Source organism: Peromyscus eremicus, chromosome 18 (genome assembly GCF_949786415.1).
Source record: "Peromyscus eremicus chromosome 18, PerEre_H2_v1, whole genome shotgun sequence".
In the NCBI taxonomy this organism is placed as follows: Eukaryota; Metazoa; Chordata; class Mammalia; order Rodentia; family Cricetidae; genus Peromyscus; species Peromyscus eremicus.
The window spans coordinates 3926404-3943683 of NC_081434.1; the positions used below are offsets into that span (position 1 = coordinate 3926404).

A 17280-nucleotide genomic window follows, 5' to 3' on the forward strand; every position below is an offset into this window, starting at 1 on the left:
CAAGCTTAATGCACGGCAGTTGGTGGCTCTTGCTGAGCCAGCCTTCCGTGCTCCGTCCTGGGCTCAGTGCTGAGGCTGTGGATACGATCGTGACACAGTCCACACCCGGTGGTGAAAATGTGCTTCTGAGAGAGAACAGTTTTTAAAACACTGACGTCTTCATGGTAGAATGCTACATTTGGGTATTTTGAAAGCCAAAAGTTCCAAAGGAAGAAGTCTCCTGCCCACTCTCGTCCACAGGAGACTCTCCTTCATCTTCAGTCCTGTGAGTGGTTCCCCCACAGCTACACACTTATCAGCTTCCTTTTCACAGATGTCAGATTCACACACACAGCATTAACATTTTTCACTCCGTGTCACATCTTTAAGACTCCCCTGTATCAACACATGAAAATCCTAATTCTTATTTGATAGTTACGTTTTCACTGTGTTGATATTCTTTCTGCCATTGTTTTTTCCAACCTAGAGACACTTGAATTTCTGTCTTTTTCTATAACGAACAGGGCTTTCTACCTAGGCTGTTGCATCAGCCCGTGCATGTAAATCTAGGATAGACCCCTAGTGCTGGCATGAGCACAATTGCTGAGCTTGCATCTGGCAGCGTTGACCAGCTGTGGCACACTGAAGGCAGGTCATTTCCAGTGTCTGCCAGCATGCTGGGGAGCCCACGTCTTCCCTTCGCTGTGAGCACAGTATGTTCCTCGAAGTTTCCATTTGTTTGATGATTAGGTGGGTAGAAAATGGAATGGTATCCATGTGCCTAGCCCTTGTTATGAGTGAAATTGCATGCCGATTTCCAATGCCAATCTTATGTCAGTGAGGGGGGGGGGGTAAAGGCTGCACTTGAACTTGAGTGCATCAGAAATGACAGACAAGGGCACCAGGCCACCTCAACCTTGAAGCAGAACCTGAAGGTGAGCCCAAGAGGCCTCAACAGTTTGCACTAGAATTTTTGTCAAAAGGCCCCATCAACCAAGCAGTGATCAGATTGGGAGCCCCGACTTGGTTTTGTCCTTTTCTGTCCCACCCTTTCTCTTTGGTCTTTAGAACACGTTACAATGTCAGCCTCTGGATTGCCAGCAAGGTTTTCTATGAGTTTGGTTTTTGCTCGGTTTCTTTGAGTTGGTACCCATTACCTCTCATTGTCTTTTTTTTTTTTTCTAAAATACTATGTTCTAAGGTTTTAATATGCTGTCACATGTTTAAGTCTCATCATGATCCCTTTAAATAAAATCTACCTTCTGAAATGTTTTCAAGCTTACACAGTGTCTTAGGGCTCCATACCTCGGTGGAAGCCCTCACCAGTCTGCAATTTATTCCTGAGACGCTGCCTCTATTTCAACGTAGAAAACTCAAATGACATGTTTGCAGTCTCACAGGCAAACATTTACCTCACCGGGAACCACACAAGGATTCTCACCCCAAACCCAGTGCATTTGCTGACTGGACTTGAAACTGTTGGCTGTGATCAGGAAACTATTGAGCGTCTGTTGTTCCTCTCTGCTTCAGACTCCTATATCCTTGGAGGTGTTTTCTATCTGCTTGGTGAACTGAGTGAGATACTAACTCACTCTCAGTCGCTTGATTCTCTCCTTAGACCTCAATGAATGGAGCCTTCCCTGGGCTTAGGCGTCAGTGCACCCATTCCAGCTAGAGCAGCTTGAGAGACATCCTTCACAGGTGAGCTGACATCCTTCACAGGTGAGCTGACATCCTTCACAGGTGAGCTGACATCCTTCACAGGTGAGCTGACATCCTTCACAGGTGAGTTGGTCAACAACTGATGGGGAGTTTTGTGCAGCCTTTTTCTGACATGATGTTTATATAAAGTTCGTGACTACTTTGTATATCGGCATGGTTCTTCTTTGCTCTAAGATAAATTCTGAAAGAATTCTGAAACAAACATTTTGCCCCTTCAGTATCCCTCATCACCCCCCTTTAAGTGTTTTTTATAAATGAGCAGTTGAATCAGAACCCTTCGTGAAATTGTCAGTCTGACTCTTTGGAGCGCAGACCTAACCAGTTGATGTACACAAGCTGGACCACATCGTCTTCCTCTCCTCAAGGTTCTTCCCCCTTAGCTCTCAAAGCTGTGTGTGGTTCCCGCTTTGTGCAGGGCATGCTCCCTTTTATCCTGGGGTTAGCCTCTATGGCAGCAACTGATAACTCCATAGCCTAGCGATGAAGGAAAGCAGGAGCCCACCGGAGGCAGGAAGCACGGCCCCCTCTCCTTTGTGTTCTTGGCTTTGGAACTCTTCCTGGCAGCAGCACTTGGTGATTGGAAATGAGCTCACTGGGTCATTTTTTTCTGTGGATGACAGAGAGCCAAATCTGGCTGAGCAACAAGCTCTGCCTCCAGATAACCCGGCTGCCCTTTAGAACAGAAAACTGAGAAAACACAGACTTGCTTGAGTTTCAGACTCAGCAAGTGCTGGGGATAAAGACACAAAATGACTCGGTGGAAACTTGACAAGGAGCTCAAGCTGGACAAGTATATCAAATGGGAGGTCTTCCCTTTCATTTGATAACGAGCCCCGTGTTTACTATGTCCAGCTTCAGTAACTGTTTTATACTTTTTCTCCACAAAGATCATTTTACTCCAATCCCCCGGCCCCGATTTTCTCGTCTTCCATGGTCCTTCAGAACCAAGATAACACTGGGTGGATTTCTTCTGCGTTGATGCCCCAGTGATTCTGAGGGGAGCGCATCTTCTCTGTGCACTGGCTCCTCTCCTCACTTGCTTTTCTTCTTTTTATGCTCCCCCTCTTTCTGCTTAGGTTATCTTGGTTTTCCTCTTCTGGCGTTTAAAACTACCCTTATTTCTCACCTGGAAACAAACAGGAGGAAGACCGTTTGGGCCGGGCCCTGCAGTTATCGCCCTAACACCCCAGTCTCCCTGAGCCTCCTCAAGCTTCTACACTCACTTCCCGTTTCTCACCTCTGTATTTTCCTGCCCTGCCCTGTGGAGCCCCTGGACTGTTTCCTGGAGGTTTTGGACTTCCTCCTTCAGTAGCATGTAACACTCACCCCTCCCAACATTCCTCACCACTGGCTCTAAGCCCCCCGTGCCTTCCTGTCTGTCTCCACCCTCCAGAAGCTCTGAACCTCCTTTCTTTGGCTGGTTCTTCATTTCTCCGGCTTATTAGCATAGGTATTCCTTGGGGGACTCTCTACACCCTCTCTCCAGGCAATCAATAGGTCTTCCTGCCCCATCCTTCTCGTACTGCCTTCCAGACTTATTAAGATGGGAAGCAAGGGGATTCTGAGCATCTGCACCCAGATCCCTTGTAGCCAGCACTTCGTTCACCAAGTGCCTGGCACCAACATCCCTCTCCCGGAACTCTGCTTCTCTTTCTAGATTGTGATGGATGGAATGGCGTGCTTACCATTCTATTTTCCACCTGAAACCAGAAACCTTGGCGTTATCCCCATCTTCTCTCTTTCCCTGTCCTGTAAAATCATAAGAATCCTTCACTGGAACTTCTTATTTCTTTTATTTTTGAGATTGTAATATAATTATATAATTTTCCTTCCCTTTAGTATATATATATATATATGTATATGTATATGTAAGAATGCCTAGACATTTTACACATTCTTCTCCAATCCCCGACAGCTCCGCTGTAGTACAATCGAATCTCCGCCTGCCCCGTCCACCATCACATCACTCCTGAGCCTGCCTGTCCCCTGTCACTCCTGTAGGTGTTCACTCCAGCCAGTGTGACTCGTCAGCAGTGCCCACCGATCACATCCTTCTCCACTTCACACTCCTCTTTTGCCTTTTATCGAATCCCAGTGCCACTGCCGGGCTTCTTCTAACATTGCCACTATGCCTCTTTAAATCCTTCTTACCTGCCGGGGGCTGCGTCCAGGGTTCCAACTTTGTTTTCCTCTGTAGCATACTACTCTCATTTTGTGTGTGTGTGTGTGTGTGTGTGTGTGTGTGTGTGTGTGTGTGCGCGCGTGCGTGCGCGCGTGTGTGTGTCTTCATCCTTGTGATCATAAATTCACTAAAGTGTGACTTCCTCAAGAGCAAGGGTCTTCTCCACCTTACTCATTACCATATTCAGAGGTGTTTGTTGGCATATACTAAAACATCCCTTTGATATTTATAAGATAAAAGGATGAGTGTGTCCAAATTACTTGGCATGGTACACAGGTAAATGGAAAACATAGTAATTTAGAGACGGGAGTGAGGTGTCAGCAGTAAATGCTTGCTGCTTTTGCAGCCAACTCCAGTTTGATCCCCCAGCACCCACTCGGTCGCTTCTAGCTGTCCTTAACTCTACTTCCAAGGGGTCTGGTGCCACCTTCTCAGCTCCACAAGCACCGGTCATGAGCCTCATGCACATGTGTACACACAGGCACATACATAAAGTATTTTTTCAAAGAATACAATAATGGTTCTAATAAATACAATACAATAATCTGAATCTAAATACAACAATATGAATCTAATAAAGTAAGCAAACCTCTTTTAAATAGTATTTCTTCTTTGTTCCTCATTTGGTTCCTAGAATTTTTTTTTTCACTTAGAGATATGGAGTGGATCATCTAGTCTTAGAGTGATTTCAACTTTTATCCTAAACCCCAGTATTATTTAGAGCCAAGAAAAATATGGAATTTCACAGCTGCAATGGCCTTGTCTATAGTCCAATGCCCTGTGAAAGGAGTGGAATCATATTCTGGGGTAAACTGAAGTCTGCTGGGAATACATGGAATGTGCTAGTCACTGAGTCACTGGTCCACACGGCGACACTTGGATTGATTCTTGACATCCCCTGTCGGAAATCCAGTCAGTGATCAGATGAATTCACCAAAGAAAATAATGAGGATTGCTATTAGCTATGGTAAAAGTATCTCGTGGGTGGGTGCATTCATGTTTTTTGCTGAACACGTGATTGCATGTGGAGACTCATTTCAATCAGCATTTACTGGGACCCAGAGACCCCATGTCAGATATCAATCATATCCATATAGACCATAGCAAAAATGGCATTATAAATAGCATTTTTGTCCTGTTTTCCCACTTTAATGCCTTAAAATGGTGGTAAAAATGATGCATGTCTCATGAAAAAGGTTGTTGAAATCAGCCTTTGCTTTTGTCTTCTTGTTTCATAGCCATACGGAGAGGTCACCCAGAGTGGGAACAAAAGTGTACGGCTCTTGAGAAGCAGTGAGGATCCCAAGGTCACTCACATTATTTTCCTCTCCAGTTCTTATCCAAGTGCCCAGCTCTATCCTCTCCATGCCCCGCCCTTCACTGCCACCATGCTGTGTATAGCCTTTTAAACCACCCTCCCCCCATTTCCCCCCCCCCCATATTTTACAAGCCAGGTAGGGCTGAGGGCACTCAGCCCCTCTCGCTACCCTCCTTGTGTCTGGGTGAAGATCAGTGGCTGGAGAGCCAAGTGCTCTATCACCCAGGCTCCCACGGGCTCAGTCTTCACGTGAGCTACATAGATATACGTAGGGTTGCGATGCCGGTAAGGAGGAGGTACGGTTCTTGTGCCGTTCCTAATGACAGCAAGCTCTGTTGGCTTGTGCTCAGAAACGGCACTTTGCTGTTTTTGCTCTCGCATTGACTTTTATATTATTAAAAAAAAAAAAAAACCAAAAAACCTTAGCTGTCTTAATCGATCAAACACTATCATTGCCCACTACGAAAGAAAATATTATTTGAATTCATTGATCAGTTTCACGATAAAACACCTACAGAAAAGCCTTTAAACTCTAAAGCTTTGTGGTATTTCCCACCACTTAGCAGATTAGTGTCTGAATGTTTTTGTGTGTGTGTGTGAGAAGAAATAGTTATTCTTCCCTGGGAACATCATGATTACCGTTTGAAAACCTAGACAGGATGATGCACTAGGGATTTTTCCTGTGGCTGAGACACCATGAAGGGGGGCAAAGACATCCTTTGTTTGAGGGATGCAGCCCAGCATGGTAAGAAGGCATCAACACCAAATACTCTCTCCCTGGCTGCTGGACCTTGCTGGTATCATAGCCTGTTGCATTCCCGCTGGTCAGGAAGCTGAGGGGTTGAGCTGGAGCCAGAGTCAGCCTGTAACTTGCAAGCTCTGTGTCTTGGTTGTCAGTCTGCTATATGGCTCCATGTTCAAATATCCCATAATGTCCCCTAAACTGTGCCACCAACTGGGAACCAGGTGGTCAAGTATGTGAGTCTTAGGATGAGGGACACTGGTGGCCTACCCCTGAGGGCACTGAGTGGTCTGTTACCAATGATCTAACCAAACGTGATGGAAAATAAAATCAAAAGCACCAAATCATTTTATGGGTGAGATACTGGATGGATGGGCAGTGAGGAAAAACTGAAAGTTGGCAGGTTGAGCAGGAAGACCAGCCTGGTCATGGTCCTCACCAGAATGATGGTAATAAGGCCCGAGTGTCTCCTCCATTCCCATCCCCAGCAAGAGCCAAGTGTTTCCTCTGAAAAACTGAACTTTCTCAAAGAGAAGCCTCAGTGATGCCTGTATCTGAATCTGGCAAGTGAGCCTGCCAGCCGGCTGGAGTGAGAACTAACAGCTCCGTCTTCCCGAAAACAGTTTCCCGGTCACCTTTGCAGAGCAGAAATGAACGACAGTCAGAGGTCAGCCGGTGTCGGAGGACAGATGCTTATATAGGAAAAGGAGTGGGAATAAACTCACAGGAAGCATTTAAAATGTATGCGTGGAATACAACCACATTTTAAAAGTGCTAAAGTCATTGTACTAAGACAGCGGAATAAAAGTTTTAGAGTTACTGCATGACAAAGAGCAAATAATTCTTGCCGATTTCCATATGGGGAGCCACAAAGAGTCTAGATATGCTATTTCTTTCCTAAGGAAATAAAATGGTTGTATAGAAGGAGTTGGAATGAGGAGGCCTGTAAGACGGCTCAGCAGGTGAAGGTGCCCTCAGCTAGGCCTCTAGGTTCCCCAAGACCTGCCTGGGAGAGGGGAGGAGTCAACTCCTGACCTCTGACCTCCCCATGCACTCCATGGCACAGGGGCATGTGCCCTCTCCACACACGAGCACATCAATATGAAAACAATTGAAGGGGTAAGAGTAAGGACAGATTCAAGGTGTGGTTGTCTATATGCCTCTTTTCTCAACACTCAGGAGGGAGGGGTCAGAAAAAAGAAAGTTCAAGGCCTGCCTGTACCACATAGCAAGATCTCCCCCCACTCCCAACACCCCACCCCCCACCCCCCCACCCCCAACATCCCACCCCCCACCCCCCCACCCCACTCCACCCAACCCCCCATCCCCCCCCACCCTCCACCCCCGCCCAGGAGGGATTCAGTTAGGAGGGAATGATTGCCGATCTAGAAAACTGTGTCTAGTTTAACTGTCCATCTGGTCAGGAGACAGAATAAAGATATTTTCAGAGAAAAAATGTACAGCTGTAATTAAAAATAATCACAGAATGTAATTTTAAAATCTTTATTAAGGAAAATATGGAACATATGTAAAACTAGAAAAATAATATGTATGATGGCCCAACTTCAGTCACTATCAACCTTTTAAAAACTATCATTCCTTGGAGGGGAGGGAACCCACATTTTTATCATTCTAGTCCTCAAGTCCACAAATTCTCTCTCTTTCTCCCTTCCCTCCTTTCCCCCTCCCCCTCCCCTCTCCCTTTCCTCCTCCTCCTCCTCCTCCCCACTCTCTTTCCCCCTCCCCCTCCCCCTCCTCTTCCCCTTCCCCCCTCCCCATTCCCCTCCCCCATTCCCCATTCCCCTCCCCATTCTCCTTTCCATCTCCCTCATCTTCTCCCTCCCTCCCTCCCTCCCTCCCTCCCTCCCTCCTTCCCTCCCTCTCCTCTTTTTTCCTTGGTAGTACTGAGTTTGACCCCAGTGTCTTGGGTTTCCTAGGCAAGCACTCTCCTACACCTCAGCCTCAATAGTCATTTCTTGCCTCATTAGTAACTCATTCGGTGCTTACATTTCTCCATTCTCTCTATAAAATACTTTTGCTTTTTGCTTTTTAAAAGTTAGATTTTTAAACAATAGCCATTCATTGCAATGCAGTCATCTACATATTTTTTCTTAATTCTGTAGGTTTACACTCAATTTCTTTCATGCTCTTTTTATTTATTTGAGCGTGTTTTTTTATAGAAGACAGTTTTTTTTCCCCTGTCAAATTTCTGAGTTTGAGTTTTATCCTTGTTCCCTATGGCATTATGGATTATAGTTCAAACTCACAAATACGTTTAACTCCGTGCTGATAATGTTACCAAAGGTATTTTATTGATTATATGTGGAAAAAACAAACTAACACATTAAATTGAAAGTTGTAATTATGAGGAATTAATTAGCAATTATAACAAGAAAACTGAGTACATGTCGTAGAATAATTCTACAACAGAGTGCAATTAAGTGTTGCTTAATTGTATAAATAAGAAATTATGAGTTATATTTAAACTATGCTGTAGAAAAATAGTAATTGATGGGGGTAAGTTTGTCTTAATGAATATATTCGAGGTAAGAAATTATAGAATTATATCACTACTTTGCAAACTTTTGTGAATAGGTATATCATAGACCATCAATGGCTACTAACATCAAACCTGAGGCACATACATCACCCACAAAGTCACTCTGCTTTCAAAATAAGTCAAGCCAAAATCTGACCGAATCTTAAAAATCCATTATGAATACATACATTAATATGCAAAGTGTCTAAGAGAGACTAGAATTTTAACTTAGTCAAAGACTATGATGAAATCTCAGCTGGAGAGTAGAGGAGGCATAGGGAATGACCGGAAGTTCTCAGATGCCCTGATTAAAAGCGATAAATAACATCAAGGTTAAGAAACTAGGCTCTAAATATTATTTGTATGGGAAAAAATACTAGCCATTAAATGAGTTTAAAAGGGTTGTCCCTGGTGCCTAGATAAAACAAGAAAAGGTCAGAATGTCATGAACTGTTTGTTTTAGGCTTGGGACTTTAAAATATTATTTGATTTTTAAGGACATATTACTTTGAAAAAATAATTTAAAATAAAAGAAGTAAAATAACAGAAAGGTAGGCCTGACTACCGGGTGCCTCATCAAAACAGAGCCAACTGCTATTAGTGAGTACTTACTGCACATGTGTATTGTGTGTGGTATTGCTATCTAGTGGCAGTACTCTTTATGCTTAGGGACGATGTGCCCACCCTTTGCTTGTAAGGAAATTCACCCCTTGCACTCTCCATCCCTGCACAGCCTGTGGACTCTCAAGAGTGTGCTGGCTTCTGCAAAGAATTTTTTAGCTCTACTCTAGAAACATTTCTATCTATCTATCTATCTATCTATCTATCTATCTATCTATCTATCTATCTATCCATCTACTTATCTATCTATCATCTATTTAATCTATCATCTCTATCATCTATCATCATCATCATCATTATCTATCTACCTACCTACCTATCTATCTATCTTGCTACTGGAACCTGTCTCAACATCTCTGTGACATTTCAGAACACAGTTACAATGGAGCTCTGACCGGAAGTCTCTGGAGCTCTCCACAGAAGTCTTTGGTGAGGAGGTGTCTCCCCTGTGCATGTGTCTGTCTTCCAAGTCAAGCTGATTGGCTGCAAAGTGGAGGTTGGAGAGGTTGCACTAAGGAAGTTGTGTTTCCCAGCTGACCTTTGTAGGGTAGCAGAGACACAAGATGGCCATAGGGTAAGTTATGTTTGCAGCTTTCCCCAAGACCCACTTCTCTTGAGAGCCTTCCTCTCTAATTAGTAGAGATCCTTGGAGATCACATTACTGTTTCACATCAGTTCCTTCTTGCTTGACTGAGAAAACCCATGATTACAATGATCATTCGGCCTCACAAAGCCAAAATGGCCACTCAGTATCACAGCCACTGCCAAATCCCATCAACGTCCCCCTTTCTTTCTGAGCTATTTAAGCAACAGAGCACATCCTTATTTCTCTCAAAGAAATATGGAGCTACCAGCCTATGAAACAAGACTATGAATGCAGATTCTTCTGAAATTGGGAGTGCTATAAAAATAGCATTTTAAAAATTATTTCTACCTAGTATTTATTATTCTACCTAGTAGAAGATTAGGTAATATTTTAATGGTTCATTGTTATTAATCTTGTATTACTTATGTCAAATTTGCATAGATGCCATATTAAAAAATCAGTAGGAAATTATTATTGCCAGAACAGGGCAAGAAGTATGTGTCAGTCACAAGAGATATCATAATCAGTGAGGTAAACTATAAATGCACACTCTCTGTGTTAGTGTACACATTTCAAGTTATTGTCACACATGTGGCTCCTGATTACTAATCATTTATGAAGCTGAGTTTTAATTACCCTTCAAACTAAATGTGAATTTTATTTTTGTAAATTCTGCCTTGACAGGCTGATTCTTTTTTTAACTTAAAAAACAAAACAAAATAAAACAAAAAAAATACCCTTGTTTTAGTTGAAGGGCATTTGCAGAACTTCTCCCTTGCTCTGCAAATGTAACCCGGTTCCTGTCACTTGGCTTAATGTTCCACACATGTTTTCTCACTTAAACTTTGCCTCATTTGGCTGTGGTTTCTTTCTGTAGCCTTTGAAACCGTTTCTAATGGAAAAATGCAGCTGTGAGCAAGATTTCCTAAAATGTACATGGAATTAATTTTCCAGGCGTTTTCTGCAAGGGCCCCATGTATCTGAAGGAGAGACTTTGCCAAGAGGCATTTTCATATAACCAAATGAAAGCGAGAGAGGGTGGGATGGCCAGTCAAGGCCGTGAGCGGAGCCGCGATGCAGAGAAGAGCGGGCAGGGGGAAAGAGAGGAGAAAAGACCTGAGTGTGAAAGATGACCTATGTCCCGTGGGAAGGAAGGAGAGAGAAAAGTAAGACGTCCTGGGGGGGGCAGGAAGGGCAGACCTTAAGAAAGAAAATGCTGTCTCCTGGAATTGCTGTCATTATTTTTAAAATGTATTATTCTTTGAAAATCTCCCATGTGTCTATAACGCTTTCGGTCATTTTACCCATCCGCTTTTTTTTCCTCCTTGACAAATCCCCCTCCTGTTTTCACGTGTGTTCGTTTGCTTGTTCTGTTTGTTGGTGATCCACTGAATTTAATCAGGATTGCTCTCATGAACACTCATGGGGCTTCTTACTGGAGCACCCCACAGCCATCAGTGACTACATCCTCACAGGATATTCCTTCCCTTCTCTAGCACACCTCCATCCCACCCCCCACTGCATCATTTTCAAAGGGCATTCTCTAGCCTGTGTCTTCAAAACTTCTGTTTTCTGTGAGATCGATGAGACGTACAGTCTATTAGAGATAAATAAATAAATTAGTTTCAGCTAAAAGGTCACTTTTTAAAATAGCATTTTAAATATCACTGTTAAGATTCTTTGTTTTTTTTTTTTTTTTCTTTTTATCAACGGCCTTCTCTGGCCACATACTGTTTTTATAGACACTGCCAGGTTAAAAGCTGGGGTATCACACAGGGCCTCCCCAAGGCACAGCTGCTGAAGTGCACATGCTCATAACATTGTGGAAACACCGACATGAGCGGATGACTTCAGACAGTGAAGACTCACTGTGTCTGCTTTCTGCCTGAGTTTCTGCCTTTTACACTGTAAGTTCTCAGTGTCGGTGACCAAAATCCAAAACACAGAAAAGAAACAAAATGTGTTCTCACTCTTAATGTGGACTTCTGGTGGTGCATTTTTTCCAGAATTGGTCTCTGGAAGAGCATAAATTTCAAATGCGTGGGTAGTATATGTTTTTGTTATATAATATTTAATATGTTAATTAATAATTGTGACTATGACAGTCTTATTGCTACATATTTATGATTGTTTTACACGTTCTCTACTGATATAGATAGTTTTACAGTTGACCAAACTGGCATCCTTCCTTGGCCCAGTTCAATCAAGAAATTACCTTATGAGGATGCAGGCTATGTAAATATTTAAATAATCTTATTTAAATATTGGAGGATGCTGCACATGGACAGAGAACAAAGTGGAGACCATGGTGTGACTGATTTAAAGTGAAATAAACACAAACGATTATGTTTACAAAATAGTCCAAACTAGGTTTTGAACAGTATCATCAAAACTTGAGGTTCATAGAAACCTTTGAAATATAACTGAACGCCTTCAATGAACTCCTGCCAAATATTGAAAGGGGATTCTTAGGAATATTCCACAGTACAGGCCTACCTTCAATAATCCTAGTGCAATTACAGTACCACCAACTATAACAATCCACAACTGGACGTGGTTTGAAAATACGTATCGGTTCTGAAATAGTTTTGATGATTTCACGGGGGGGGGGGGGGGGGGGATCAGAAACATTATCCGTATTTACTTTCTGTTTGCCTGTTACCATGTTCTCAAAAATCTAGCTCTTTGTAGTTATTTCGTTTCATATTTTTGGATATGGCTTTGCTTTCACTCATCCAGCATTTTGGCTTATTTGATTGTTTGACACTAGCTTTTCTACAGCCAAGGAATTTATATAATCTGATCACACTGAGAGATATTCACAGACAGAGCTGAGTCGCTTGCAGAATAACAGCTCGTCGTGGAGAAAGAATTTGTAGCTGGAATCGTAGCAAATACCCATGTGCTGAACTCGGTGCATCACAAAAGCCCCTTGAAAACTGGGTTTTCTTGGTGGAGGAGTAAAAGTGAGGGCATTTGTACTAGGGCTACAGTTGTTTAAGGGTCTTGTATTCACAGAACGGATTTGTTTGATGTTCTGTGGAGCTTGACATGTTATAAAATAAGGTAAGAAATTCTTGGCGTGAAGAGCAGACCTGAAGCCTTTTATCTTGCTTCCTTTTCTTTTCTTGTGGAGACAGGAACAGATATCTTTTCACCCAAACACTGGTTCACACAATGGACCAAAAGAAAATACCCCACTTGAGTCCAGCTTGATAAACCAGTGAGTCTCTTGAGACTACCTACAGGAGCATGGATGACTCAGTCACAAGCATACCCCAAAAGCCCACCCCAGCCTGGGTGATGACCTCCTGAAGCTGCATCCGTGGAGCCCCCACCCCAGTCAAACCCCTACACCCTATGTGTCTAGAATCCCCAAGACCATGGACAGCTTGGCCAGGCTTGCTTGCAGTCAGGGAGAGGAGCAGGAGGGAGGAAGTGACTGGTCTCTCAGTTGGGGGTTTGGTGAACTTCCTCCTTTCCTTCTGTGAGGGAATGCCTGCTGGCCTTGTGAGGCTTTGTGCAGGTACTCCCATGCACACCAATTTCCAGAGGACCGTGGTCAACTCACTCCCAGAGGACAGAGTTCTACAGTATTGGCTGCCTCTCTGGCCCAGACCCAGGAGGGTTCCTCTGTATAGTTCAACATGCCTGGTACAATCTGACCCAATCCTGTAGTTTGTCCCTAGATACCAGTAGGCTGTTCTCCTAATGCCACCTTCTCAGAGAATCATATCCTGGCACCTGAATTAATGCTGCTAAGCGTCCTCTCCCGATGCACCGGATCCACCTCACCTTCTTCACCCCTCACGGCTTCTGTTCCCCGCAGTCGCTCAGCTCTTACCTTGCGGTATAGTTTGCCATGGTTATGGTTTGATTTCCCTCCCTTCTCCTCCCAAACGCTCTGAAAATCAGAATTTTCGCCCATTTTGTTCTTGAGTACAAGTGCCTTTGGAACAACATCTGGCCCGAAGAAGGCACTCAAATATTTGTGGAATGATTGAATTTAGCAAATCGGTGTTGAGTGTCTGCTCTGTCCCAAGATTTGTGCTTAGCCCTGGGAATAAAAACGACAGCAGGGTACAGCTTCTAACCCACAAAAGTTTACGTGGCACACGTCCCAGGACACCCACCACACTTTCTGACTCAGTAGACTTTGGATGGGGTCTAGAAATTTCCCAGTCTGCCAGATGCACCAGAGTTTATCCTTGGTTCTCCACAGCCCTCTGTGCTGGCAGATAAATGATATTATCACGGAATCTTTGACATAATACAAACCTGGAATGTATCTGGCATTGAATAACCATCCCTCACTGATGAAGGGGTCATGTAATAAATAACACGTTTTTCCAGAAACACAGGCAAAAATGTTTATTGCTCATGTCTTCCCGCAAGCACATCTACCACAGTAGAAAGGAATGCCCCAGCACAGATTAAGGAAGTAGGTGAGTGTGAAATCTAGAACACTCCTCGGGAACACTCTTTGTAGATTTCTTCTGCCTTCATCTCAGGAGCCAGATTTTAAACTGAGTGTCAATGCATCCTTAGATTTTATTCTCAATCCTTGTACAGTGCAAAACTTGGTACATGCAGAAAGTTTGCTTTTGGAGGATCGCTTTGTACTTATGGTGGGCTGGGGTAGCACGGCTGTTCCTGTGGAAGTGAGTGGTCAAGACAGGCTGTCGCCTCAAATTCAGAGTATCCTTGTGTGTCCTTATCAGATTTAAAGCCTTCTGAGGTCACTGTGCCACTGTGCATTGGGTAGACTCAGACAGGTCTACTGACAGACGTCTGCAAGTCACCAAATCAAATTCAACTCCAGTGTTTCCTTTTTTCATTTGATTCTTGAGCCAGAAATTGTGTTGATTGGTTCCAAAGGGACAAAGGTTGGGAATGGAAAGTTTTCATGAGTTATGATGAAGCACCACTAAGGCACACTTGTCTAGGGATAAAATTCAAAGTTAAGCCCATCTTTATTATTCGGAGCAAAAGAATGGCCTTTTTGTTTTAGTACAGATTCATCTAGAACATGGTTGATGAACATGGTGTGCTGCCCCCAAACCAAGATTCCACTAGAATACGATTAAAATCTGTGTCTGCAGTATATAGCTATTCTCAGGCAAAAAGTTAATACAAGTAGAGCTTTACTTTCTATAAGCCCAGGTCCTGTTCCATGCACATCCTTAAAAAAAAAACATTTATTTCTTTTCTTTTCTTTTCTTTTTTTTTTTTTTTTTTCGAGACAGGGTTTCTCTGTGTAGCTTTGCGCCTTTCCTGGAACTCGCTTTGGAGACCAGGCTGGCCTCAAACTCACAGAGATCCACCTGCCTCTGCCTCCTGAGTGCTGGGATTAAAGGCATGTGACACCACCGACCGGCTTGGTTTGTTTTTTGTTTTCATTTTTGTTTTTGTTTTCTGAGACAGGGTTCTCTCTGTGTAGCTTTGTGCCTTTCCTGGATCTCGCTCTGTAGACCAGGCTGGCCTCAAACTGCCTGCCTCTGCCTCCCAGAGTCCTGGGATTAAAGGTGTGTGCCACCACCACCTGGCAATATCTAGCACTTTAATTTCTCTCTTGCTGTCTTTAAACAGCCCCTATTTTCTGGAAATAGAATTGTACCAATTAAATTATGCGCTATTGTGCATTTGTCAATTGGCCGTGTAATCCACGTGTAATCTACCCCAAATACATTTCACTGGTAGGGATTTTTCAGTTGTTAGCCAGAGTGTCTTCGCCAAGCGGCATGAATTCCAAAATCAGGTGATACAAACTATCCATGTTTTGAAAAACACACAGGTGCTGGTCACCAAATACTTGCTATGTGCCGGGCAACATGCTGGACCTTCCGTATTCAGCATCCAGTCTCATCATTAGGAAGGTCCTCTGTGGTAGATGATATTAGACCCTTTCTAAAGATGAGAAAACCGAGGCCCAGTGGGGTTAGATTACTCCCCAGCGCCATGAGATTCAATCTGTGAGCCTCAGAGACTATCAAGCTCCTGACTTTGCCCACTCTCCGTCAGCCACTGGGATGTAAAGATGTGGCTGCTCATACTAATGGGACCTGAGCAAAAACAAGAATTGAAGGGGATGTCTGGAGAGACGGCTCAGCAGTTAGGAGCATTGTGCTTGCAGAGGAGCTGGGTTTTCCATTCCCAGTTCCCACAAGGCAGCTAACAACAGCCTGTAATTCCAGTTCCAGAGGATCTGATGCTCTCTTCTGGCCTTTGTGAGCACTGCACACATATGGTGCATAGACATGCATGCAGGCCAAACACCTATACACATTAAAAAAAAAAAAAAATTGAAGAGATAAAGCAGAATACGAAATACAGTATTTGGCTGTGAACACTTTTATCTAAAATTACAAAGCCAAAGTCATCAGGTCATTTGGAAATCTTTTACCTTCTATGCCATGGAGTCTATGGCTTTGTCAAGTGGCAGAATATGAACATTTACCACATATTAAAGGACGAAATCAGTGATGACCTTGGAAAAGCTCTCTAATTCTAGTAACAAGAATTACACTATCACCTCTATTTTGCTCTCTAAACTGCTGATTCTACCGTCAGCCATGTTTGTCTTCATCTTGACCGCCTTATTGGACGGTCACATCTATGATAACCTGCGGTGCCATCCTGCTCCCTTTGATAACGCTGGCTTTTCTCACATTGCCGTTACCACCTTTTCTTTCTCCGGTTATTTTGAGCTGCCTTATTCCAATATCTGTGCTGCAGGCGTCACGCACGACTCAACTACGGGGTTCATTATTTCAGGTCTACACGTGTTTCTTTGTATAGACTCACGCATTCACTCCTTAGCCATGAGAGTGTGTACTGTAGGCCCTCAACTATTCTAGCAACTTTTGGGGATTTGGGGGAAGGTTCCATAGGTACAGGTTCTTGGGTCAAAGTCTTGGTCACTTTGGGTAATCCCTACTTACTTACTAATGATATTTCTCAGAGGAAAAAAGAAAAACACTTTAAGTTACATAAAATCCACTGCCACCCAGTCCCAGTGAAGATGGAGAAAACCTGAAGTTTTCATACATTCCCAGGGGGAGCACAAATGTTGGAACCATGTTAGAATGTCATCTGGCAAGTTGGTTTTCTTTACAGCAAGTTAAAAAAAATCTACTTAACATAGGACCCTATGATCTCACACTTAGTAATTTACCCAAGGACATTTCATGCTTTCATTAAAAAGATCGAATTGTGGTGTTCATCCATGGCTCTGGGTAGAGGAGGACTGGACAATAATGAACACAGGGGGTGGGGGGGTGAGGGGGGTTGAGTTTAGCTGTCTGTGTCTTGCTTGTGGCAACGACTCTACGCCTTTCCCCAACACTAAATGTATCGCCAGAGAGTGAATTTCACTGTCAGTAAATTAAAAATAAATACAGATGTTTTTCAAAAGCAGACTCCATCCTTTTTGGATAATTCCTTGCCGCTCACACCTTCCAGAGACTAAACGCATTATGAAAAATGTCGTGCAGTATTTCATGTCTTGAAGTTTAAGAACAGACCTCACTATTTAGTCACAAAGTCACACCTGAACTATTTTCATTAGCTTTATTTGAAATGTTTAATAAGC

The 17280-nt window shown here is 43.4% G+C and overlaps 1 long non-coding RNA gene across 2 annotated transcripts; it reads right to left on the reverse strand.

The window, feature by feature from the left end:
• Positions 1 to 1142: 1142 nt before the first annotated feature.
• Positions 1143 to 3342, reverse strand: LOC131894876 (uncharacterized). Of its 2 annotated transcripts, none has more exons than XR_009375045.1 (2): positions 3106 to 3342; positions 1143 to 2827 (listed from the first exon to the last, which is right to left on the reverse strand). It is a non-coding gene; the product is annotated as an uncharacterized LOC131894876 (long non-coding RNA). The 2 variants fall into 2 exon arrangements; XR_009375046.1 differs by having other exon boundaries at positions 3225 to 3333.
• Between the last annotated feature and the right edge of the window lie 13938 nt (positions 3343 to 17280).